This window comes from Salvelinus alpinus, chromosome 4, assembly GCF_045679555.1.
Source record: "Salvelinus alpinus chromosome 4, SLU_Salpinus.1, whole genome shotgun sequence".
Classification (NCBI taxonomy): domain Eukaryota; kingdom Metazoa; phylum Chordata; class Actinopteri; order Salmoniformes; family Salmonidae; genus Salvelinus; species Salvelinus alpinus.
Genome location: NC_092089.1, coordinates 52,983,511 through 53,008,815, shown reverse-complemented (window position 1 = coordinate 53,008,815; position 25,305 = coordinate 52,983,511). Strand labels below are relative to the sequence as shown.

The window sequence follows — 25,305 nt, the reverse complement described above, 5'->3', positions numbered from 1 at the left end:
TTCAGAATATGACTGCATGTTGAACATAGCCAGTAGAGGAACACAAGCTAGCTGAAAGGAAATGGCCTCTTTTTCAATGTAGATGAGGGGGAGTTGTTATGGAAGGGACCGTCGCCTTGTGAACAACAGAACAGAGAGGAGAGGTAAGGGAGATGTCACTCCAGTTATACCATCCAGCCTCCCTGTGGGTTTTCAAACAAGAAGGGGTCGGGAGAGAGACCGTGGGGAAGAGAGATAACAACGAACAAACAAACAAACAAGACGCAACCGATTAACACCATTTCATCACGTGTTTTATAGCAGAAAAAACCTGAATTGCTATAATGTGTTCTATCAAATGTGCATCCAATGGCGACACAGTACATAGCACTGTTGAAGTGTTTTGTGATCAATAATGCACGGCTGTCCATCTTGGGAGATGAGACACACCGGAAACACACCGGAGGCATCATCCTTCGTTTTCATATCATCCTGAAGGTCACTGAAGCGATGTGCGTGTCCGCAGTCCAGCTGCACCAGAGACAGGAAGTAAATAAAAGAGATGCTGGATTCACTCCTCTCTTTTATAGAGCACTTGGATAATAGATTTTAACGGTCCTCTTTCAGATAATGTGTTGTTAAGCCCATGTATGCATTTGAGTAGGCAAAGAATGTGATTGCCCTCTTCTATTTGTCCACCTATTTCTATGTTGTACAAATTACAATGCTGCAAATCTGGAAGCCGGATCACTGGGTTAGCTTTAGGTTGAAGGCTACTATCTTAATTCATTAATGTTTTCCTGATTCACTCACATCTCATCTGGAAGGCAATTATAGCAACCCCATGCAGCCACCCCTCACCCACAACCGTACACACACACAACCACACACACACATAACCACACACACACACAACCACACACACACACACACACACACACACACACACAAACACACACTACTAATGCTAATCCTTTCAGGATGACACATATAGATAATCGCCCCCCGACCGTATGAAGCCATGGCCACATGACAGACCAGGTCAATTAGACACCATTAAGGGCTGGTCCCAGAACAGCGGTAAGGACTTCCTGATGTCTTGTTTTTCTCTGCATGGTGCTGCAAACCAAATCCATCTTCTCCCTCACCCAAACCTAATTACAGGTATAGATAGTCTGGGCGAGATGAAAAGCTGGAAGATGCTTTGATGGAGGGTAAGGCCTCTGCAAAGAGAACAAACAGGGCATTAACATGACAATAGGGATGATGCAATGGCCTCATACAAAAGACACAGGAGAGTAGAGGTGGGGGAGAGAAGAAAGAGAGCAAAAAGCAAAATAGCAGGAGCCATGAGAGACCAGTAGTGAATAAACTTTGAAGCCCGGGGGGAAACAGAAATCTATAATTTCAATAGAACGGTAGTGGAGTGGTGGTAGTGTCGAATCAGAGAGAACACCTCCACTCCCTCCTCACATAGTTTCTCCCAGCCCTGTTTTCTATACGGGATTTGAGCATGAGCGCTGGGGTTAATGGGGATGTTGGAAGCAGGCAGTAGGGAGTGAATAAATGATTTATCCTTCAACAAAGTATACCTCATTAATATTGCATGAGAGCGTATTTTAAGGTAAATCATGAAAGCGTGGGGCTGTTGCATGATAGTTGTATCAGTTTTAAAGGTCACATCTGTAGCAGCAGAAGTGGCGCTCTTCCTATTCAGAAGATTCAGTTCAGTTTGTGCCTTGGAGTGTGAACAGTGTCAATACGCAGTGTGGGTATGGAGTAAATATGTATAGGGGTCTTTCTGCCCCTCCTCTCTCTCTCTCTCTCTCTCTCTCTCTCTCTCTCTCTCTCTCTCTCTCTCTCTCTCTCTCTCTCTCTCTCTCTCTCTCTCTCTCTCTCTCTCTCTCTCTCTCTCTCTCTCTCTCTCTCTCTCTCTCTCTCTCTCTCTCTCTCTCTCTCTCTCTCTCTCTCTCTCTCTCTCTCTCTCTCTCTCTCTCTCTCTCTCTCTCTCTCTCTCTCTCTCTCTCTCTCTCTCTCTCTCTCGTGCTTTCATAAACTAGGCGCTAAACAGCTTCCTGCATGCAATGGAAAAGTACAATTCTGACTGATTTCTGACTTTTGTTTGTGTTGATGGAAGATGAAATAAACGTATCCAAAGACATGTCATTAACTAAAATAAGGAGTCATACAATAAAAATGCTGAATTCTTACAGTTCAAACACAAACTTGGAAAACATGTTGAACATTGAGGAATATTATCATTATGGTGATAACATGACATATTGCAAATTTCTATTCTCCAACTGGCAATCGCCTTGGTTCAACACACTAAGTGAAAGCATGCCATAAACCCAGTTTGATAACACATCACATGATTGAAGGCCTCCAGTAACTCCCATTTTGCAAAAGAAATATTCCTGTGTGATTATTCTGTTGACAAGACGCCTTTGTTTTGGATTTTAATCCACTAAACTCTCTGGTCTCAAATTATTTCACAGCTTTGGTATCCATAGTAATGAAAGTGTAACCCCTAAAAGACAAAATAACTTTTATATCTGATCTCAATTTCCCCTTCGATGCATTTTCACAGAAGTAACGTTTTTATTATTTGGTTAAAATTTTTAAAAACGGTTAGGAAACCACATTGATTTGTGTTTAGCTGAGATCCAAATGAGTTTGGTTATCATTGACAACAGTATCATTGACAATGTTTAGTCGACACACAAACATGTTTTCAACTTGTTTGACAAGCTCTCACTGAATTAGGCTAGATCAAGTGCCATCAATATTTAATATGACTCCAATTAAGAATTACATTTGCTTAAAGTTTTGGGACAACTACTGCCTCCAATGAAGAGGTCCGTGTCACAATTCTAAAAGGGATTTACAGATGACAGGCATGCAGGGCAGTTTTTGGAAGACGGGAGGGAGGTTTGAGACAGTGCAGACAAGAGCAAGGCTATTGTTATGGGGCCCCAGCCCAGAGAGAAGGAGGATGGGGCACCCTGCTGTGACCAATCCTTCCTCATTAGATAAGGACTTATTATAAACCAGAGGATGTGATCATTCCTTTGTTTATTTTTACCTTTACTTAGCTAGGCAAGTCAGTTAAGAACAAATTCTTATTTTCAATGACGGCCTAGGAACATCGGGTTAACTGCCTCGTTCAGGGGCAAAACGACAGATTTCTATCTTGTCAGCTCGGGGATTTGATCTAGCAACCTTTCGGTTCCTAGTCCAACGCTCTAACCACTAGGCTACCTGCCGCCCCAAAGGACTGTCTCCAAGCCCTCCACGGGTGATTGGAGGTGGTAGTGATGACGATGCTGATCGATGTGCACATTGAGTGAGTAAAGGCAAAAAGTGTTTTTGTAATTTCCATTATCCATAGTGTGTCAACTGTGTAGCATCCTATTAATATGCATTTCCTTTCGTAAAAATGACTACAAAACTATTCCACTGTCCCATGCTTAGAAATGTCCTCTAAATGTAACCAAAGGTGCATATTGACTCCATGACATATCCTATAACTACACGCCGACACAAACACTTTGACGGAGGACGTTTACTTTGTTGTCTCTCATTTTGAAGTTTGACATATGATGTTCCTCACTTGTTTATTGTATTTCAGGGTGTGTTTCGTCAAGCACTCGAACAAAGATGAGAGGAGAGAACAGAGGAAGAGGGAGAATCTAAAATCACCCATCCCCCCCCCTCTCACAGAAAGCAGTAGCTCCGAGATTTCCTCCTTTACCTTCTGATGTTGCCGCTGTTCTTTTCCCTTCTTTCCCTCCCTCTTTCTGAAACACTTCCATCTGAGCTGCTCGCACTTCAGCCTACTGCTGCTTCAACTACAACAAATTGAGTTGCCCTAATGTGAAACAGACTCAATCCTATCAAGAATGCAACCTGTTTCCCCCCCTAAAAAAAATATGTGAGAAAAGGTCCTTCGATTATTAATACAGGTAACATAACATTGTAGATGTAGTCGCTAAATTCTGAAATGTACTCATATCTCACTCCTAACGCTAGAAACATTTTCTCATTCACCTGTCGGATGATACTATATATCTCAAAGTCAGCTGGGCTTCTGTTGGCTTCAGCTATTATTGTCTGGAGTGTGTGTGAGTGAGTTCTTTTGTGTGTGCATGTGTCAGTTTGGGGGAGGGGTAGTGTGTCGAGGAGGGAGGAATAGGAGATTGGGGATTCCAGTTCCTCTATTTTTTGCCAAACTCACTAAACTGAAGCGTTTGTCTAATTACAAGACAGGTTGAGCACTCAGCCCTACACAAACAACAGCTGTCTCTGACACACACACACACACACACACACACACACACACACACACACACACACACACACACACACACACACACACACACACACACACACACACACACACACACACACACACACACACACACACACACACACAGTACTTACTTAGATGTAATTAGTGTGATCAAGATGAGTGAAGAGATGAAGAGATAAGCAATAGATCTACATTGAGCCTGTGAATTTCCTAGTATGTGTTTTACTGGTCTTGCAATATAATTGTACTAAGACATTTAAAATCTATAGTCACCTACATGCAAGGCAATGGATTTGCATTATTTTTTGACATATTTATTTTAAAGAATTAGTTTTTAGGTTGCATTATGTGTCTACTGAGGATATCTCAGCAGCAATGTGCTGGCTGGAGAGCCCAGTCAATTGGGCTAATAGAATCCTAATGTCAGACAATGATGTGCATCAAAACCTTTAGGAGCTGCTGAGATGGTCAAATAAAAGATGATCAAATCAAGTAAAAAATCGAATCAAAAGTTATTTGTCACGTGCTTTTTAAACAACAGGTGTAATCTAACAGTGAAATGCTTATTTCCTGACGGACCGCCCCCAGGTGGTAAAGGTAGGCAACAACACATCCGCCACGCTGATCCTCAACACAGGGGCCCCTCAGGGGTGCGTGCTCAGCCCCCTCCTGTACTCCCTGTTCACTCATGACTGCACGGCCAGGCACGACTCCAACACCAACATTAAATTTGCCGATGACACAACAGTGGTAGGCCTGATCACCAACAACAACGAGACAGCCTATAGGGAGGAGGTCAGAGACCTGGCCGTGTGATGCCAGGACAACAACCTCTCCCTCAACGTGATCAAGACAAAGGAGATGATTGTGGACTACAGGAAAAAGAGGGCCCGAGCACGCCCCCATTCTCATCGACGGGGCTGCAGTGGAGCAGGTTGAAAGCTTAAAGTTCCTTGGTGTCCACATCACCAACAAACTAACACGGTCCAAGCACACCATGACAGTCGGCGGGCACGACAAAACCTATTCCCCCTCAGGACACTGAAAAGATTTGGCATGGGTCCCCAGATCTTCAAAAGGTTCTACAGCTGCACCATCGAGTGCATCCTGACTGGTTGCATCACTGCCTGGTATGGCAACTGCTCGGCCTCCGACTGCAAGGCACTACAGATGGTAGTGCGAATGGCTCAGTACATCACTGGGGCCAAGCTTCCTGCCATCCAGGACCTCTTTACCAGGCGGTGTCAGAGGAAGGCCCTAAAAATTGTCAAAGACTCCAGCCACACTAGTCATAGACTGTTCTCTCTGCTACCACATGGCAAGCGGTACCGGAGCGCCAAGTCTAGGTCCAAGAGGCTTCTGAGCTCGGCCCCAGTGATGTACTGTGCCGTACACACTACTCTTTGTAGCACCTTGCGGTCGGATGCAAAGTAGTGATGCAGCCAGTCAAGATGCTCTCAATGGTGCATCTGTATAACTTTTTCTACAATTGCATGCCAAATATTTTCATCATCCTGAGGGCGAAGAGGCATTGTTCTGCCTTTACTTCATGACTGTGTTGGTGAGTGTGGACCATTATAGGTCCTTAGTGATGTGGACACAGAGGAACTTGAAGCTCTCGACCCGCTCCACTACAGCCCTGCCGATGTGAATGGGGGTGTACTCGGCCCTCCGTTTCCTGTAGTCCACGATCAGCTCCTTTGTCTTGCTGACGTTGAGGGAGAGGTTGTTGTCCTGGCACCACACTGCCACGTCTCTGACCTCAATATACTGTAGGCTGATCAGCTCTGATTAGGTCTACCACTGTAGTGTCGTCAGCAAACTTAATGAATGTTGTTGGAGTCTTGCGTGGCCATGCAGTCGTGGTGGGTGAACAAGAAGTACAGGAGGGGACTAAGCACGCACCCCTGAGGGGACACCATGTTGAGGGTCAGCATGGCACAGCGATCTAAGGCACTGCATCTCAGTGCTAGAAGGTCAGTGCAGACACCCTGGTTCGAATCCAGGCTGTATCACAACCGGCCGTGATTGGGCGGCACACAGTTAGCCCAGTGTCGTCCGGGTTTGGCTGGTGTGGGGCGTCATTGTAAATTAGAATTTGTTCTTGACTTACTTGCCTAGTCAGGAAGTCCACGATCAAGTTGCAGAGTGAGATGTTCAGTCCCAGTGTCCTTAGCTTAGTGATGTGTTTGGAGTGCACTATGGTGTTCAATGCTGAGCTGTAGTCAATGAACAGCATTCTGACATGGCTGTTCCTCTTGTCCAGGCGGGAGTGGGCAGTGCGGAGTGCAATAGAGATTTCGTCACCTGTGGATCTGTTCGGCGGAATGCGAATTGGAGTGGGTCCAGGGTGTCTTGGATGATGGTGTTGGTGTGAGCCATGACCAGCCTTTCAAAGAATTTCATGGCTACAGATGTGAGGGCTACAGGTCGATAGTCATTTAAACAGATTACCTTGGCATTCTTGGGCACAGGGACTATGGTGGGCTGCTTGAAACATGTAGGTATTAACAAAATGGCATGTTTTGAATGAAATGACTGGTGGCTCACTCTACCCGATGAACTGTTACATGAAGTGTTACAATGCCAAATAAATAAGGGGCTTATGTACGGGTGCCATTTTAGAACAATGTCATTGGACAACCTAAGCAGCAGAAAGTGCAACCAGCTAGCTTCAGTGACATTATAGTACGATAGCAAACGTCTTGTATTGGAGTGTGCCAATGTAAAATGAGCTTGATAATCAGAACATTTTACGAGCTGAGCTGTCACTCACACGGGCACACAGACACAACCATTCACACAGTGTTGGTAGAAATGTCAGTTCGACATGATTCAAGGGATAGTTCACCCAATCTACAAGATATTGTCTTCCTTACCCTGTAAGAGGTCTATGGACAAGGTAAAACATTAATCCATGCATTGGTTTTGTTTACCTGGCCACTATCCTCAAATGCTAACTTTTTAGCATTACAAAACCAATACAAGTCAATATCCCCCATGTTAGCATTCTTTGCGCTTCATATCCAAATCATCTTAAAGTTACTATACCCCTAAATGCATAAGTGCATATTATGCATTATTTAGTCACTATGAATAGCATCAAATACACTATATATACAAAAGTATGTGGACACCCCTTCAAATGAGTGGATTCGGCTATTTCAGCCACACCTGTTGCTGGGAAAGGCCCTTTCCTGTTTCAGCATAACAATGTCCCCGTGCATAAAGCGAGGTCCATACAGAAATGGTTTGGAAGAACTTGACTGGCCTGCACAGAGCCCTGACCTCAACCCCATCAAACACCTCTGGGATGAATTGGAACGTCGACTGCGAGCCAGGCCTAATCGCCCAACATCAGTGCCCGACCTCACTAATGCTCTTGTGGCTGAATGGAAGCAAGTCCCCACAGCAATGTTCCAACATCAAGTGGAAAGCCTTCCCAGATGAGTGGAGGCTGTTATAGCAGCAAAGGGGGGACCAACTCCATATTGATTCCCATGATTTTGAAATGATATGTCCGACGAGCAGGTGTCCACATACTTTTGGTCATGTTGTGTACTTCCTTCAAGGTCAATGGTGTATTCAACTATTTGTCAACGAGTAAAAGCCGTCGTAGTGCATTCAAACAGCTAAAAACGACCCTGCTAGAGGCAAGCCCAGCCCTGTATTTAAAAGACACTGATGAGAAGGGAGAGTTTTTCCTTCCTTTCTCCTCCATATAATGTGTCCTCAGCTACATATGATGAGGCCATCATCGAAAGAGAAACCATGCATGGCAAGGAATCAGAAAGTACTTCCTGCCTCTGTGCTCCAAAACAGGATATGTATACAATGTATTCAATAAGCTGACAATGTGCAGTTCACCTCCTCAGCTCAGGAATCATATTATCCTCTTAGTTGTATTTTTGTCCATACCATCCTGGAAGCTTACTGTATAAAACACATACATTCACGTCATAGACTCCTGATGTTTTGTTTTTGTTGTTTGTTCTCGCGGCACCTTGTCTGTGTGCATGCTTCTCTTGCTTTGAATGATCTCGTTCCTATACGTGTGGCAGCCGGGATTGCATGTCTGAGTGAGGTAGGGGGGATACAGTGGTTTTTTTGAAGGGAGTATAGTGTGTGTGTGTGTGCATGTGTGTGTGTCTGCATGTGTGTTTGTGCCTGCGTACGTGCATGTGTGTGTGTGCCTGTGTGCGTGCGTGTATATCTGCATGAGTGAGTGCGTGCATGTGTATGTCGAGGAGAGTGGGTTTTAGACAGTGATAATTCTGGTGAAGAGAGGCAGAGGAGGGGTGGGTGGAGGAAGGAGAGCTGAAGAAGACAATGTCAGGGCTGCAGCGGCATCACTGTGTGCCGTATCCATCAGGCTCCCTCCTCCTCCTCCTCCTGCAGTCACTGCTGTTAAAATGCACTGCCAGAGACACACACACACACAGCCCCCACAGGAAATGGGTTCACTTCCTGGGTTGGCTGCTGGCTGCGCAGGAGTCCACTTTCTCATCCAAGATAGGATTAGCATGATATTACATGATTACACCACATTATTATATTAGCGGAGGAGGATGCAACCTGGGACTTCCAAATCAATTGCCTTATTCCCTATCTGAGGCAATACTTGTCAACACAATCACACACCCGATAAACAATGACAGGCATCTATTCATATTACACAATCATATGGACCTGCATCAATATCCACTTCAATAGTAAAATGCAGATGAGACCAACGTGTAATGCCTAGATGTCAAGTCAACCTTTTATTAACGGTGCATAACACATTTTACAAAAGAACAGCATTTTAATGTTTGTGTGACGCCGTGTGGTGTTCACTACCAACCCCGGTTGGTTGCCTGTTCTGTTGGCATTGATAACAGGGGTTGTTGTGATGTAATGCTTTGTGTTGCATGTCAAGGCCTGTGGTCGGATGTATTCCCCGGTCCTGAACGACGTGGCTAAAATAGCATGATCAATGGTGGGGGCGGATCCCCTCTCTAAGGCCACAGTGGAACTTGATAAGAGGGAAAATCAAACAGTGCTTTAAAAAGACAGCGAGGTGGAGGAGAGAGACAGAGAGGGGGGGGGGGGGGGGGGGGAGAGAGGGAGGGGGGGGACAGAGAGAGAGAGGGGGGGGGGGGCGTTAAGGAAACGGATTTAAAAAACGATGAAGGATAAGGGATAGAAAACAGAGGGTAAATAGAGTGTTAGTTATTTGGCTCTTATTCAAAACAAGTAATCTGATATATCACATGAATATTTGATATTGTATAGCCTTATGGTGGGGATTGTGTGTGCTCGTGATGTGGCCATTGGCCGTGAGGTAACAAAGCCCTCCACTTCAATCCCTGTGGTAAGGCAGTAAGGTTGTCAGTGCACACCAAACAGCTGACAATTAGCAAGGTGTCAATATTGCACTGGGAGCTAATTGAGCACAAGGGGCTGTGGTGTCAGTCAGTTGTGTAACACACCTTCACTGTTACTACAAGCTAGCTCAACAAAGGGCTTTTATAAACATAGTTGCTGTTGCATTCGTGTATGAGTGGAATATTACGTAGTGTATGGCATTGTGGTGAATACAAGTAGAAGCTATTAAAAGCCTGTCCTGAGGTTAGGACCAGCATGTGCTTGTGTGTGTGTGTTTTTGTGTGTATGTGTGTGTGTGAGTGCGTGCGTGTGCACTACCCTAGTTACTTGTGTGTGACTATGAATGAAGCCTAGAAGGCTAGGGTGACATTGCTTCGAATGACTCATTGAAGTTTTGTTTACAACCCTGAAAGCAGCGTTATTGCTGTGTGAATAAAGAACCTGCGACAGGACGTTTGACAAATGACAGGGAAGCCTCTTGAATGAGTGGCTTACAGAGGACACCTTGTCTCTTGACCCTCCCTGCCTCTCAGATGGTAGAGATAGAGGGAGCTTGGAGTACGACGCCTCTATTGTGACAAGATGCATCTCAGAACACTAGTCTAAGTCACTGCAGAAAAACTTAAAGAGGAAGGGAGCTCTATAGCCATGGTGTTATTATATGGCAGTGTGTGTACTGTACACATGTTCAGTGCATATACATTTTTTAAAGGGTAACTACCTCTCCCAAAATAATTATTTATTCGCTTGTCTTTGTGTATGTGTGTGTGTGCGCGTACGCATGTGTGTGTGTGTGAATATACAGTGCCTTCGGAAAATATTCAGACCCCTTGACTTTTTTCACATTTTGTTATGTTACAGCCTTATTCTAAAATTGATTAAATCGTTTTCCCCCCTCATCAATCTACACACAATAACCCATAATGACGAAGCAAAAACAGGTTTTGAGAATTTTTTGCAAATGTATAATAAAAAAAGATATAATATATATATATATATATATATATATATGTATATATATATATATATATATATATATATATATTACATGTACATAAGTATTCAGACCCTTTACTCAGTACTTTGTTGAAGTACCTTTGGCAGCGATTACAGCATTGTGTATTTTTGGGTATGATGCTATATGCTTGGCACACCTGTATCTGGGCAGTTTCTTCCATTCTTCTCTGCAGATCCTCTCCAGCTCTGTCAGGTTGGATGGGGAGCATTGCTGCACAACTATTTTCAGGTCTCTCCAGAGATGTTCGATCGGGTTCAAGTCCGGGCTCTGGCTGGGCTACTCGAGGACATTCAGAGACTTGTCCCGAAGCCACTTCTGTCTTGTCTTGGCTGTGTGCTTAGGGTTGTTGTCCTGTTGGAAGGTGAACCTTCGCCCCAGTCTGAGGTTATGAGCGCTCTGGAGCTGGTTTTTTTCAATGTTTTTATGATCTCTCTGTACTTTGCTCCATTCATCTTTGCCTCGATCCTGACTAGTCTCCCAGTCCAAATGCTGAAAAACATCTCCACAGCATGATGCTACTACCACCATGCTTCACCGTAGTAGAGGTCGACCGATTAATCGGAATGAGAGCCGATTTCAAGTTTTCTGTTATTTGGAAACCGATTTGGACGATTTTTTATTTATTTTTAAACCTTTATTTAACTAGGCTGTCACGTTCCTGACCTATTTTATGTTATTTTTGTATATGTTTAGTTGGTCAGGGCGTGAGTTGGGGTGGGCATTGTATGTTTTGTGTTTAGATCACTGTTAATCAGCCTTATATGGTTCTCAATCAGAGACAGGTGGTTTACGTTTTCCTCTGATTGGGAACCATATATAGGCTGGCTGTTCACACTGTTTGTTTGTGGGTGATTGTCTCCTGTGTTTGTGTCTGCGCACCACACGGGATTGTTTCGGTTGTATTTCGTTTTGATGTAGTCTGTTTCCTGCTCGTGTGTTCTTCCTGTCGTTATGTAAGTTCCATGTTCAGGTTTCGTCTACGTTGTCCGTTTGTTATTTTGTATCATTTCTAAAGTATAGTTCGTGTCAGTGTTCGTTTTGTTCAATAAATTCATTATGTCATCACACCTCGCTGCGCATTGGTCTACCGATCCTTCTCTCCTCTCCTCGTCCGAGGAAGAGGAGGACGACACCCATTACAGAATCACCCACCAACCTAGGACCAAGCGGCGGGGGAGAGCTCAACAGAGCAATCAGGACTCGTGGACTTGGGAACAGATCTTGGAAGGAAAAGGACACTGGGCGCACATTGGGGAATATCGCCGCGCTCGTGAGGAGATGGAGGCAGCGAGAGCCCAACAGCGGTGGTATGAGGAGGCAGCAAGGAGACGTGGCTGGAAGCCTGAAAAGCCCGTGAGTACTACCCAAAAATTTCTTGGGGGGGAGCTAAGAGGTAGTGGGCCTAGGGCAGGTAGGAGACCTGCGCCCACTTCTCAGGCTAACCGTGGAGAGCGGAAGTACGGGCAGACACCGTGTTACGCAGTAGAGCGCACGGTGTCTCCTGTACGTGTGCATAGCCCGGTGCGGGTTATTCCACCTCCCCGCACTGGTAGGGCTAGATTGGGCATTGAGCCAGGTGTCATGAGGCCGGCTCAACGCGTCTGGTCTCCAGTGCGTCTCCTCGGGCCGGCATACATGGCACCTGCCTTACGCATGGTTTCCCCGGTTCGCCTACATAGCCCGGTGCGGGTTATTCCACCTCCCCGCACTGGTCGGGCGACCGGGAGCATTCAACCAGGTAAGGTTGGGCAGGCTCAATGCTCAAGAGAGCCAGTAGGCCTGCACGGTCCGGTATTTCCGGTGCCACCTCCCCGCCCCAGCCTAGTACCAACAGTGCCTACACCACGCACCAGGCTTCCAGTGCGTTTTCAGAGCCCTGTTCCTCCTCCACGCACTCTGCCTATGGTGCGTGTCTCCAGCCCAGTGCCTCCAGTTCCGGCACCACGCACTAAGCCACCTGTGCGTCTCCAGAGCCCTGTACACACTGTTTCTTCTCCCCGTACTAATCCTGATGTGCGTGCCCTCAGCCCGGTGCCACCAGTGCCGGTACCACGCACCAGGCCTAGAGTGCGCCACGAGAGTCCAGTGTGCCCTGTTGTTGTTCCCCGTACTAGCCTGAAGGTGCGTGTCCTTAGCCCGGTACCTCCAGTTCCGGTACCACGCACCAGGCCTATAGTGCGTCTCAGCCGGCCAGAGTCTGCCGTCTGCCCAGCGGCGCCTGAACTGCCCGTCTGCCCAGCGGCGCCTGAACTGCCCGTCTGCCCAGCGGCGCCTGAACTGCCCGTCTGCCCAGCGGCGCCTGAACTGCCCGTCTGCCCAGCGGCGCCTGAACTGCCCGTCTGCCCAGCGGCGCCTGAACTGCCCGTCTGCCCAGCGGCGCCTGAACTGCCCGTCTGCCATACGCCGTCTGAACTGTCCGTCTGCCATGAGCCTGCAAAGCCGCCCGTCTGCCATGAGCTTGCAAAGCCGCCCGTCTGCCATGAGCCTACAGAGCCGTCCGCCAGACAGGAGCCGCTAGAGCCGTCCGCCAGACAGGAGCCGCTAGAGCCTTCCGCCAGACAGGATCAGCCAGAGCCTTCCGCCAGACCGGATCAGCCAGAGCCTTCCGCCAGACCGGATCAGCCAGAGCCTTCCGCCAGACCGGATCAGCCAGAGCCTTCCGCCAGACCGGATCAGCCAGAGCCTTCCGCCAGACCGGATCAGCCAGAGCCTTCCGCCAGACCGGATCAGCCAGAGCCTTCCGCCAGACCGGATCAGCCAGAGCCTTCCGCCAGACCGGATCAGCCAGAGCCTTCCGCCAGACCGGATCAGCCAGAGCCTTCAGCGAGCCATGACCGTTCAGAGCCGTCAGCGAGCCATGACCGTCCAGAGCCGTCAGCGAGCCATGACCGTCCAGAGCCGTCAGCGAGCCATGACCGTCCAGAGCCGTCAGCGAGCCATGACCGTCCAGAGCCGTCAGCGAGCCATGACCGTCCAGAGCCGTCAGCGAGCCATGACCGTCCAGAGCCGTCAGCGAGCCATGACCGTCCAGAGCCGTCAGCCAGCCATGACCGTCCAGAGCCGTCAGCCAGCCATGACCGTCCAGAGCCGTCAACCAGCCAAGAGCGTCCAGAGCCAGCCAGCCAGGATCCGCCAGTCATTCTGGTGTTGCCCCTCATTCTGGTGTTGCCCCTCATTCTGGTGTTGCCCCTCATTCCGGTGTTGCCCCTCATTCCGGTGCTGCTCCTTATCCTGGTGATGCCCCTTAATTTAGGTGGGGTTATTTGGAGGGTGGTCATAGTGGGGAGGCTACAGAAGCGGGGATTGATTATGGTGGGGTGGGAACCACGCCCGGAGCCTAAGCCACCACCGTGGTCAGATGCCCACCCAGACCCTCCCCTAGACTTTTTGGTGGTGTGTTCGGAGTACGCACCTTGAGGGGGGGGTTATGTCACGTTCCTGACCTATTTTATGTTATTTTTGTATATGTTTAGTTGGTCAGGGCGTGAGTTGGGGTGGGCATTGTATGTTTTGTGTTTAGATCACTGTTAATCAGCCTTATATGGTTCTCAATCAGAGACAGGTGGTTTACGTTTTCCTCTGATTGGGAACCATATATAGGCTGGCTGTTCACACTGTTTGTTTGTGGGTGATTGTCTCCTGTGTTTGTGTCTGCGCACCACACGGGATTGTTTCGGTTGTATTTCGTTTTGATGTAGTCTGTTTCCTGCTCGTGTGTTCTTCCTGTCGTTATGTAAGTTCCATGTTCAGGTTTCGTCTACGTTGTCCGTTTGTTATTTTGTATCATTTCTAAAGTATAGTTCGTGTCAGTGTTCGTTTTGTTCAATAAATTCATTATGTCATCACACCTCGCTGCGCATTGGTCTACCGATCCTTCTCTCCTCTCCTCGTCCGAGGAAGAGGAGGACGACACCCGTTACATAGGCAAGTCAGTTAAGAACACATTCTTAATATCAATGACGGCCTAGGAACGGTGGGTTAACTGCCTTGTTCAGGGGCAGAACGACAGATTTTTACCTTGTCAGCTCGGGGATTCAATCTTGCAACCTTACGGTTAACTAGTCCAACGCTCTAACCACCTGATTACATTGCACTCCACGAGGAGCCTGCCTGCCTGTTACGCGAATGCAGTAAGAAGCCAAGGTAAGTTGCTAGCTAGCATTAAACTTATCTTATAAAAAACAATCAATCAATCAATCATAATCACTAATTAACTACACATGGTTGATGATATTACTAGTTTATCTAGCGTGTTGCAGTATAATCAATGCGGTGGCATTCGCGAAAAAGGACTGTCGTTGCTCCAACGTGTACCTAACCATAAACATCAATGCCTTTCTTAAAATCAATACACAAGTATATATTTTTAAACCTGCATATTTAGTTAATATTGCCTGCCAACATGAATTTCTTTTAACTATGAAAAATGGTGTCACTTCTCTTGCAACAGAGTCAGGGTATATGCAGCAGTTTGGGCCGCCTAGCTCATTGCAAACTGTGAAGACTATTTCTTCCTAACAACGCCAGCCAACTTCGCCAAACATGGGATGATTTAACAATAGCACATTCGCGAAAAAAGCATAATCGTTGCACCACTGTACCTAATCATAAACATCAATGCCTTTCTTAAAATCAATACACAGAAGTATATATTTTTAAACCTGCATATTTAGCTAAAAGAAATCCAGGTTAGCAGGCAATATTAACCAGGTGAAATTGTGTCACTTCTCTTGCGTTCATTGCACGCAGAGTCAGGGTATATGCAATAGTTTGGGGCGCCTGGCTCTTTGCGAACTAATTTGCCAGAATTGTACGTAATTATGACATAACATTGAAGGTTGTGCAAATTAACAGGAATATTTAGACTTATGGATGCCACCCGTTAGATAAAATACGGAACGGTTCCGTATTTCACTGAAAGAATAAATGTTTTGTTTTCGAGATGATCGTTTCCGGATTCGACCATATTAATGACCTAAGGCTCGTATTTCTGTGTGTTATTATGTTATAATTAAGTCTATGATTTGATAGAGCAGTCTGACTGAGCGATGGTAGGCACCAGCAGGCTCGTAAACATTCATTCAAACAGCACTTTCGTGCGTTTTGCCAGCAGCTCTGCTGTTTATGACTTCAGGCCTATCAACTCCCGAGATTAGGCTGGTGTAACCGATGTGAAATGGCTAGCTAGTTAGCGGGGTGCGCGCTAATAGCGTTTCAAACGTCACCCGCTCTGAGACTTGGAGTAATTGTTCCCCTTGCTCTGCATGGGTAACGCTGCTTCGAGGGTGGCTGTTGTCGATGTGTCCCTCGTTCGAGCCCAGGTAGGGGCGAGGAGAGGGACGGAAGCTATACTGTTACACTGGCAATACTAAAGTGCATATAAGAACATCCAATAGTCAAAGGTATATGAAATACAAATGGTATAGAGAGAAATAGTCTGAAAATTCCTATAATAACTACAACCTAAAACTTCTTACCTGGGAATATTGAAGACTCATGTTAAAAGGAACCACCAGCTTTCATATGTTCTCATGTTCTGAGCAAGGAACTTAAACGTTAGCTTTTTTACATGGCACATATTGCACTTTTACTTTCTTCTCCAACACTATGTTTATACATTATTTAAACCAAATTGAACATGTTTCATTATTTATTTGAGGCTAAATTGATTTTATTGATGTATTATATTAAGTTAAAATAAGTGTTCATTCAGTATAGTAATTGTCATTATTACAAATACATTTTAAAAATCGGCCGATTAATCGGTATCGGCTTTTTCTGGCCTGCCAATAATCGGTATCGGTATCGGCGTTGAAAAATCATAATCGGTCGACCTCTACACCGTAGGGTTGGTGCCAGGTTACCTCCAGATGTCACGCTTGGCATTCCGGCCAAAGGCTTCAATCTTGTTTTCCTCAGTCCAGAGAATCTTGTTTCTCATGGTCTGAGAGTCTTTAGGTGCCTTTTGGCAAACTCCAAGAGGGCTGCCTTTTACTGAGGAGTGGCTTCCGTCTGGCCACTCTACCATAAAGGCCTGATTGGTTTAGTGCTGCAGAGAAGGTTGTCCTTCTGGAAGGTTCCCCCATCTCCACAGAGGAACTCTTTAGCTCTGTCAGAGTGACCATAGAGTTCGTGGTCACCACCCTGACCAAGGCCCGATTGCTCAGTTTGGCCAGGCAGCCAGGTCTAGGAAGAGTCTTGGTGGTTCCAAACTTCTTCCATTTAAGAATGATGGAGGCCACTGTGTTCTTTGGGACCTTCAATGATTCAGAAATGTTTTGGTACTGTTCCCCAGATCTGTGCCTCGACACAATCCTGTCTCGGCACTCTGCGGACAATTCCTTCGACCTCATGGCTTTGTCATTGCTCTGACATGCACTGTCAACTGTGGGACCTTATATAGATGTCACGCCCTGGCCTTAGTTATCTTTGTTTTCTTTATTATTTTGATTAGATCAGGGTGTGACATGGGGGATTTATGTGTTTGTCTTGTCTAGGGGTTTTGTATGTTTATGGGGTGTTTTCTAGTCTAGGTGTTTGTATGTCTATGGTTGCTTAGATTGGTTCTCAATTAGAGGCAGCTGTTTATCATTGTCTCTGATTGGGAACCATATTTAGGCAGCCATATTCTTTAGGGATTTCGTGGGTTATTGTCTATGTATTGGTTGCTTGTGTCTGCACTTTATATATATAGCTTCACGTTCGTTTTGTTTTTTTGATTAGTTTGTTTAAGTGTTCTTCGTTTCGTGTTAATTAAATAAATAGAAGAATGTATTCGTATCACGCTGCGCCTTGGTCCTCCTCTCTTCCTCCAAACGACGAACGTGACAATAGATAGGTGTGTGCCTTTCCAAATCATGTCCAATCAATTTAATTTACCACAGGTGGACTCCAATCAAGTTGTAGACACATCTAAAAAAAAATGTCAAAACATGTTTTCGCTTTGTCATTATGGGGTAATTTATGTTTTTTTGATGTAGAAATTATTTAATCAATTTTAGAATAAGGCTGTAACCTAACAAAATGTAGAAAAAGTAAAGGGGTCTAACATTTTTCCAAAGGCACTGTATATGTGCATGCCCATGGAAGCCATTGTAAGCTGGAGGGTGGTGTGTCAGTGCATACCGATTCAAGGGCTTGTGGTTGATAAGATGTGTCAGTGACTTAAATCACTGGTACATCAGAAGTTAGGAAGAAGGCTTTTTCCCTGTGCATGCGACGCAAACACCCCTATCCATGGCTTACTCACTGCAATGCAGATGTGAATCTACCCACAATCTAAATTTAACTCAAAGTTTCACAATTTAAAAGTATTCTCATATTATCTAGGCCTCTTAGTTTAAATTCAACCTACCATAGACTAAAGTCAATTTAGGCTGTTCAAGAAATAACCTTCAATTTATCTTTCAAATCGGTGTGCTTATACTTCCTATGCTAGTGAGTCTACAAAAACCGGCCAACCTACCACGCAGATATTTTTTTCACTGAAACCATATATTATTATTTTTTACCTCTAACACCACAAGTGGATTCCACTGTATCAAAAATAATAGATTAGGTTACAACATATCCTGTATTAATGCAATTGACAAATGCATACACTTTGCTTTTAGCAATTTTTACAGAATAAAAATGTAAGTACACCTTTGTAAAGATTTTAATATAGCTAATACATGTTTAATGAATTATATTTTAATAAAATGCCATGGCGTTGTAGCGAACGGAGGGAGCGGGAAGCTTACTGGGTCTCTGCATCGTACCAATAGAGTTAACTCACTTTGTGGAATTGTAATATGGCTCATATAACGAGGGCTACACTGCCCCATCCGAGCAGGAAGGTACGTCCCCATGCTTCGACTAACTTCAGTCTCACGATGCAATCCGATCGGCCCACGGCCCCCATCCCATTTCTGACACCGATATAGCTAACGAGGGGCGTGGGAAGCGAACCCGGGCCTCTGTGAAAGGCATACAACCTACGCATCTTGCCAATATGTTAACTCGATGGGAATTGTAACTTATATAGCGTGGATCGCTACAGTATATTACTTATAATTACCTAGGCCAATTAGAAGTTAGGCTAGTTCAACTAGGCTATTTGTGTTTTGGATTTATCTGATTCCTCTGTCTGTAACTGCATGCATTCCAAACGGCTTCTGTCTATGACGTCCGTAAGCAGGTTTGAGAACCTGTCTGAATTGAATCCAAATGATAACACATTGATACTCAATATTTTGTCATGTCATTGATACTCAATATTTTGTCATGTCGTCGTGTATGTCAACCGAATACTTTATTTAGTATAGTATCAAGAACTTTGTGCTGATGGAGACAATAGTAAATAGTTCATTTGATGCGGGAGAGACCATCCACAGCACTGAAAGGTGTTTCTATGAAACGATCGAGGAGCAAACGTCTTTGTTTTGCTCATAATGTAACACAGTCCAGGAAATACGCTATACTTAGGAGTTAAAGAAGCAATTGGAGGCTTTGCTTATCGTCATTGCTCGAGAGGAATCAAGCTCTTAGTGCATTGAATGCTTGGAGACCGATGACTATCCCTATGTCACAGTGGTTTCGACTCACTCAATCATATGCACTTCAACATACAGCGCATGCTTTCACCTTTGCTTTCGCCTATTCTTTGGGAGTCATTCCAGGATATTTTTTTGATCACACACTTGCACACAGGTACGTAACTATATTAGATTACATTGATGTTTCGCTTCCGTGTGTTTGGTGAGGGTTTTGAATGGCAGCCGAGTCGAGGAGTATGAGTAGGAATATGAGCAAATGCGAACCTATTAACACACTCGAGACTATATCAAACAAACAAACAAACATAACAAACGTTCCATTATCAACAGTCTGTATCGGTATCAATAACGACATTAGTACGTGGTTATATCATATGGGTTTGATAGAGCTGCCCTAATATAGGCTACCTTTGCTTTGTCATATTCTTGAAAATGTGAAGTTGAAAAGGTTGCCCTGTTATCATGCAACATCAAAACCCAAGGGATTAATCCGTTTGTAGGAACGTTATTGGAAGAGCTTGGTTGACTAGATTCATGATTGTTGTTTTATAATCATAGTCAATTATTAAATGGCTATTTAATAGACTTTGTTGTTTGTTCCTTAAAAACAGGCAGAGACAGAGGAACGCACATCCATATTAGGAAGTCAAATGTCCTACACATAGGCATAATGGACATGCCATAGCTGTCATTTAGTTAGAGGAACATGGCACAAATGTCATGCGTTCATAATAGCTGATTTTGAGATCGCTGAATCAAAAGTCCCCAACATCTTAAATAGCCTACCATCAAAATTAGTTGGAGCTCATTAACATGTGGCGGGGGTGGGGAGTCGAAAGATGCGGGCTGGGTGGGGGTGTCGGGAATCAGCACAACTTTTGAACCACATGGTATTCATGTTTTATTGTCCTTCATAAACTTCAATAAACCATTGTGGACGTATGTCCTATGCTCTATATGGGGAAGCCTAAATCTCCTGTACGTGGAGATGTGTGTGACATTGTGGAAGGAAGACAAGCAGGAGGGCTGTGCCTTAACAATCACAAAGTAGTGTCCACGTAGCGCAAGGGAGCATATTACAAGTCTGCGCACAGATTTCCGTCAATTAGGCTACGCGTAGCCTATTCAAACCTCATATATATATATATACTTTTTTGAACATGTGTTTACATATTTTACTGGTTTTATTTACTGACAGAATTCGATAACGGCTATAGGCACAGTACCCAAATCTATTGCCGTATAGGCTAACAATGAAACATGAAGGCCTAAACAATTTAAGCCAGCTGTGGGTTAGTATGCAATGCATAATTTTGATACAACTTTTCTGTTTCCCCTTTTTCAACCTCGAGCTGCCTGTCCTCGGTTCTAGTTGCAGGGACGTCACGCGGGTGCTCTACATTCTTAGCGCAAGTGACACGAGAGAGAGAGAGAGCGGGTGACAGACAGGGAGACAGACAGACAAACAGACAGGGATAGAGAGAGATAGAGAGAGAGAGCATGGAACCTGTACAGTCCTACAGCAACAAGAGAGCAGCGCGAGGAAAGTACGCGAGAAACGTGTCATGCAATGGAACTAATAATTCATAGAATAAAAATATGATAGTGGAACCGGCACTCTCGAAATAGTGCCCCAAGTCGTCTAGGCTAGGCCTATCTGGAGTAATTCCCTCATATTGCATAACCATACCTCTCCTAAGGGAAAACGGTTGTCCACTGTCTTACTGGGAAGGAAGTCGCTAAATACATATTATTGTTCCTGGTTGCAGGTCGAATGGTATTATAGCCTCAGACAGACTTCTTTGACTGGCCAAAGACTCAAAGCATTAATTTCCTTGCCCCTGTGAATACAGTGTTACTTGAGGAATGGGAGTGGTCATTAAATTAGGCTACTATTTAGTTTTATTTGCTTGTGCCCTGATTTGAACAATGTCATAACATCAACACATGGCTGTTTTGTTTCGAGGACATTGCAACATGTATCAGTATAGCAGTGCACTTGTCTGGCTACATTTCGGCAACAATGTAGTGTACAATCAGTGAGTGTTTTGAATGACACTGCTGCACACTGAAAAAGTTATGATGTAGTCCTACAACAAGACAAAACTTGAAAGATGGAAAATAACTTGACATGTTTGATACAAAGCAGACGTTTAGCAGGCTAATAACAGTGCAGTGGTCAGCATTGGGGACAGTTTCCTTATCCTTGCACACCTGTTTTACAGGATGCAGTTGTTATCTCTGGCGGAGTCAGGTTTCAGACTTACAGGAAAATTGTATTCACCTTTCAAAAGTCCGCTGATGAAAACAGTTTTATGAGATCCACAATCTCTTCCGTGACATTTGGACATGATTGTAACACATGACGTAGCCTAATTGTATTCTCCCTCAGAACTGAGTAGCCAATGAAATTAGAATGATAATCCACTGGAGCGTCACCTGATGTAATAGGACCACATATTATCTTCAAATTCATTACAGTGTAAAGGTGTCCATCCAATCTTTTTATGAGAGTAAATCACACGTCGCATAAAAAAATGTCACGACAGGCCTGATGGAAACGTCACATTTGTTGGCAAACTTTCCAAATGTCAACTAAACAAATACTCTAGGCAAGGTGGGATCTTTTTGTGTTGGTAAAATTTATTATGCGAGAAATGGCTCTGGAAACCGTTTTGTGTGCAAATATTGATATCATAACATTTATATCAAAGTAAATTTGGAGTCACGAAATGAGATGTTATTTAGTCCTCCCACTACGACTCGGGAAAGCATGCAGTTTATTAGGCTACAGATGAAATAAAAGGTTGGTGAAAGTGCAAGGTGGCAAGCAACATCCAATAACAACATCCACCTTTCCAATAAATAGAGGGTCTTATTCTGGGGACATGATGATCAATGCTTGGCTGCAGTTTGACAAATACACATAATCTCGCTCTTTTGTCTGTAATAATCTCATCATGTAGGCTATACCTGCACTGTAGGCCTTATACGCAGTCTGTTGGCTAGAGCGAATGTGCATGTGCTAATACCAGAGTGGGCACATTAGCTAAATAAAGCAAAAACATTTTTTGTGACAAAACCATTAGTAGAGTTGAAAATGTATTGGAAACCCTTTTCATTTGTATTTATATTAGGTACATGGGAACTTAACCCTCTATGACATAAATTTTTTGTTGTTGTTGGGGAAAGCAATATGCTACGAGGGTACTGAAACCACAAGGTTTTCTATAATACATATAAGTGGAATAAGGAAAACAAGCAATATATGCATTAGAACAAGTTTTATTTTGACAAACATCAACCACAAATGGTTCCAACCAATCACAATTAGAAGCTTTAAAGTCAAAACATCAAACAATCAAATGAACAAACTACTACTAATTACAACTAACACCTCATGTATAAATGTTTCTCACATTTCATATGAACATATAAACCAACATCCAAATGACTGTGTGTGTTTGTGTGTGTGGAGGGGTTAGCCTGTGTGTGCGGGTATATGTGCGAGTGTGTTTCAGTGTGTCTGAATGTGTGTTTGCGTGGGTTATTGTTTGAATCAGTATTTCTCTTTTTGACAAAGCACACTCTTGATTTCCTATTCTGTGTGGAACCTCAGGAAGCAGTTGCTGGTGGATGTGAAACAGAGGTGGACATCACATTTCCAGGCACTTGGCCATTGGTGTACATGTGTACCCTGGTACCTTGCATCTACCCTTCTTTTCAGCCATAATCATCCAGTAGGCTGTGGCATCCAGGCACACACCAGGGACTGGAATTGGAGCAGCGGGTCCTTTTCTCCTCTTCTCCCCATACTCACCAGCAATTGTGGAACTGGGACGACCTTTCTTGCGCTCCCGATTCTTTCCACTTTTGCATAGGCCTTCAGCGATGTATGACTTGAAGGTATTCAGCTTCATTTGTTCCTTCTTTCTCATGCCAGTGCCTTCACAATCTCTTCGGTAGAACCGCCAGTTGGTCACGATGATCATATCCAGGAAGTGGAACACCAGCCGGTGGTACCACTTCTTTGATCTGATTTTGTTCTGGCACAGTGCAATCAGTGAGTCAAGCAGATCCACCCCACCCATATTCTTGTTGTATTCTTTCACCACAGCAGGGCAGGGGACTTTGGTGATCATCTTTCGCTTGCGATCCCACCTGTCAACGTCGGTGACTGGTTGGGCTCCAGTGTAATCACTGAGAAGGGTGACTGAGCGGTTATCGTACCACTTCACAACGGGCAAGGCGGTTTCTCCAACCATGGCCATCTTCTGTTCAAAAGATCCACGTCCTACTCTCTTCAGCTCAGCATCGCACATCAAGTTGACGCCTGGTAGTCTGTTGCCACGAACAGTGCCAGTGCAGTGAATTCCCGTCAGTGTTCCTGCTGAGCCATCCAGCAATGTTCCTGCTGAGCCAGTGTGAGCACGAGGGACACTCGTAAACCAGTTGTCGAAGAAGAGCTTGTAGTTCTCTTGCTTGGGTATAGGCTGGGCCAGGCAGAGGACAACGTTGCCACTTGCTCCCACATCTGCTAGCTCGGGGTTGTACAACTCCCCCTGTGCAGATTTCTAAGTTGTGCGGGACACCAGCAGAGCCAGCCAAGACGAGAATCTTGTAGCCCCATTTCTTTGGTTTTGATGGCAGGTTTTGCTTCAATCTATTTCTTCCCTTGAATGGGACCATCTGCTCATCAACAGCCAGCTTCTCACCCATTGGGATCGACGTCAGTTTGGAGGTTAGATGAGTGACCAGTGGTCGGATCTTGTGGAGTGGATCATTATTTTCCTCCTGTCTCTCTTCATTGTTACTGAAGTGCAGGGATTTTTTGATGGCCTCCCATCTATTCAGTATCATGGTGCCAGCTACTTGGGACACTCGGCAGGCTTTGTTCCAAAACATGCGGGTGTCTGGTAAACCAAACAATGACATGTACACCACAATACCCAGGAACTGCTCCAATTATGTTGTAGTGAGGTTAAGGGGCTTGTTTGCGTTACATTGTATCGCATATAGATTTGACTGCCCTACAATAACTTCCAGAATGTCTTCAGAGAAAAACTTGAAGTACTGGAGGGGGGACATGATATCATCAGATCTTGAAAGCCGTTCCTGCCATTCTGAGTAAGCATTGAAGTATGCATTGTGGGGTGTTCTCCACCAGGGTAGGCATGGAACATCAACCTCTGCTACATCTTCATCCTCAGTCTCATTGTCAACAGACATATACCCATCTTCATCCACTGACACACACACACACACACACACACACACACACACACACACACACACACACACACACACACACACACACACACACACACACACACACACACGTTACTTTGCTGACTGACCTCTAATTGACCCCTGACCTCCTAACTGTCTCTCAAACCTGATTCGGGGATCCACTCTTCCTGACTCTCCTCAAGCTCACCGTCCTCACTGTCAGAGGGAATGACCCTAACTGCTCTATCATGTTCCTTCCGGCTATAAAATGTTCTTGTGTCCATTTCCTGTATCAGTAGATAGTAAAGTAAATACATTGACTATTGTCATAATTATGCATTCAAGCACATCTCCACACTTTAGCATGATATTGCCCGAACAAAAGTGGTCTAACTGCACAATGTTGCCCTGAGGCAACGAACCAAAAAACACAGTTTTAGTATTTAAATAAAAAACGAAATAAGTCTTTAAACAATCAAACATACTTCTTTACATACTCATGCACATGTATATATTTTTTATATAAAGTTATTTAAATTTAAACATGTTAAAAAGCGAATTGGATGGAAACCTAGCTACTAACCACGTTTCCATCCACAGTTGTTATGCGAGTAAAGTCATACCATTTGAAAAAATAAATATTGACAGCTGTGATTTTCTAAATGTTGACAGAGCATTTTTCGTTTGAAAATGGTGGTGGAAAAGCCTTTATGCGAAAGTTTGATATGATAACCATCATATTCGATGTAAACTTGAAGTCACGCGATGATATGGTGTCTGGTCCTCCCACTATGACTTGAGAAACCATGCAGTTTATTAGGCTACAGATTAAGTAAGTTATTATGCACTTCACAGGGTGTTGA

The 25,305-nt window shown here is 44.7% G+C and overlaps 1 protein-coding gene across 3 annotated transcripts in view; it reads left to right on the top strand.

The window, feature by feature from the left end:
- Positions 1-18,845: 18,845 nt before the first annotated feature.
- The window catches only part of LOC139573945 (zinc finger protein 516-like), a 65,833-nt gene continuing 59,373 nt past the window's right edge, over positions 18,846-25,305 (top strand). The window contains exon 1 of one of the 3 annotated variants that reach the window (XM_071397951.1): positions 18,846-19,367. The gene's annotated coding sequence lies outside the window, so the exon portion shown is untranslated. The remainder of the gene's footprint in view (positions 19,368-25,305) is intronic. The other 2 variants (XM_071397950.1, XM_071397952.1) reach the window with 2 other exon arrangements.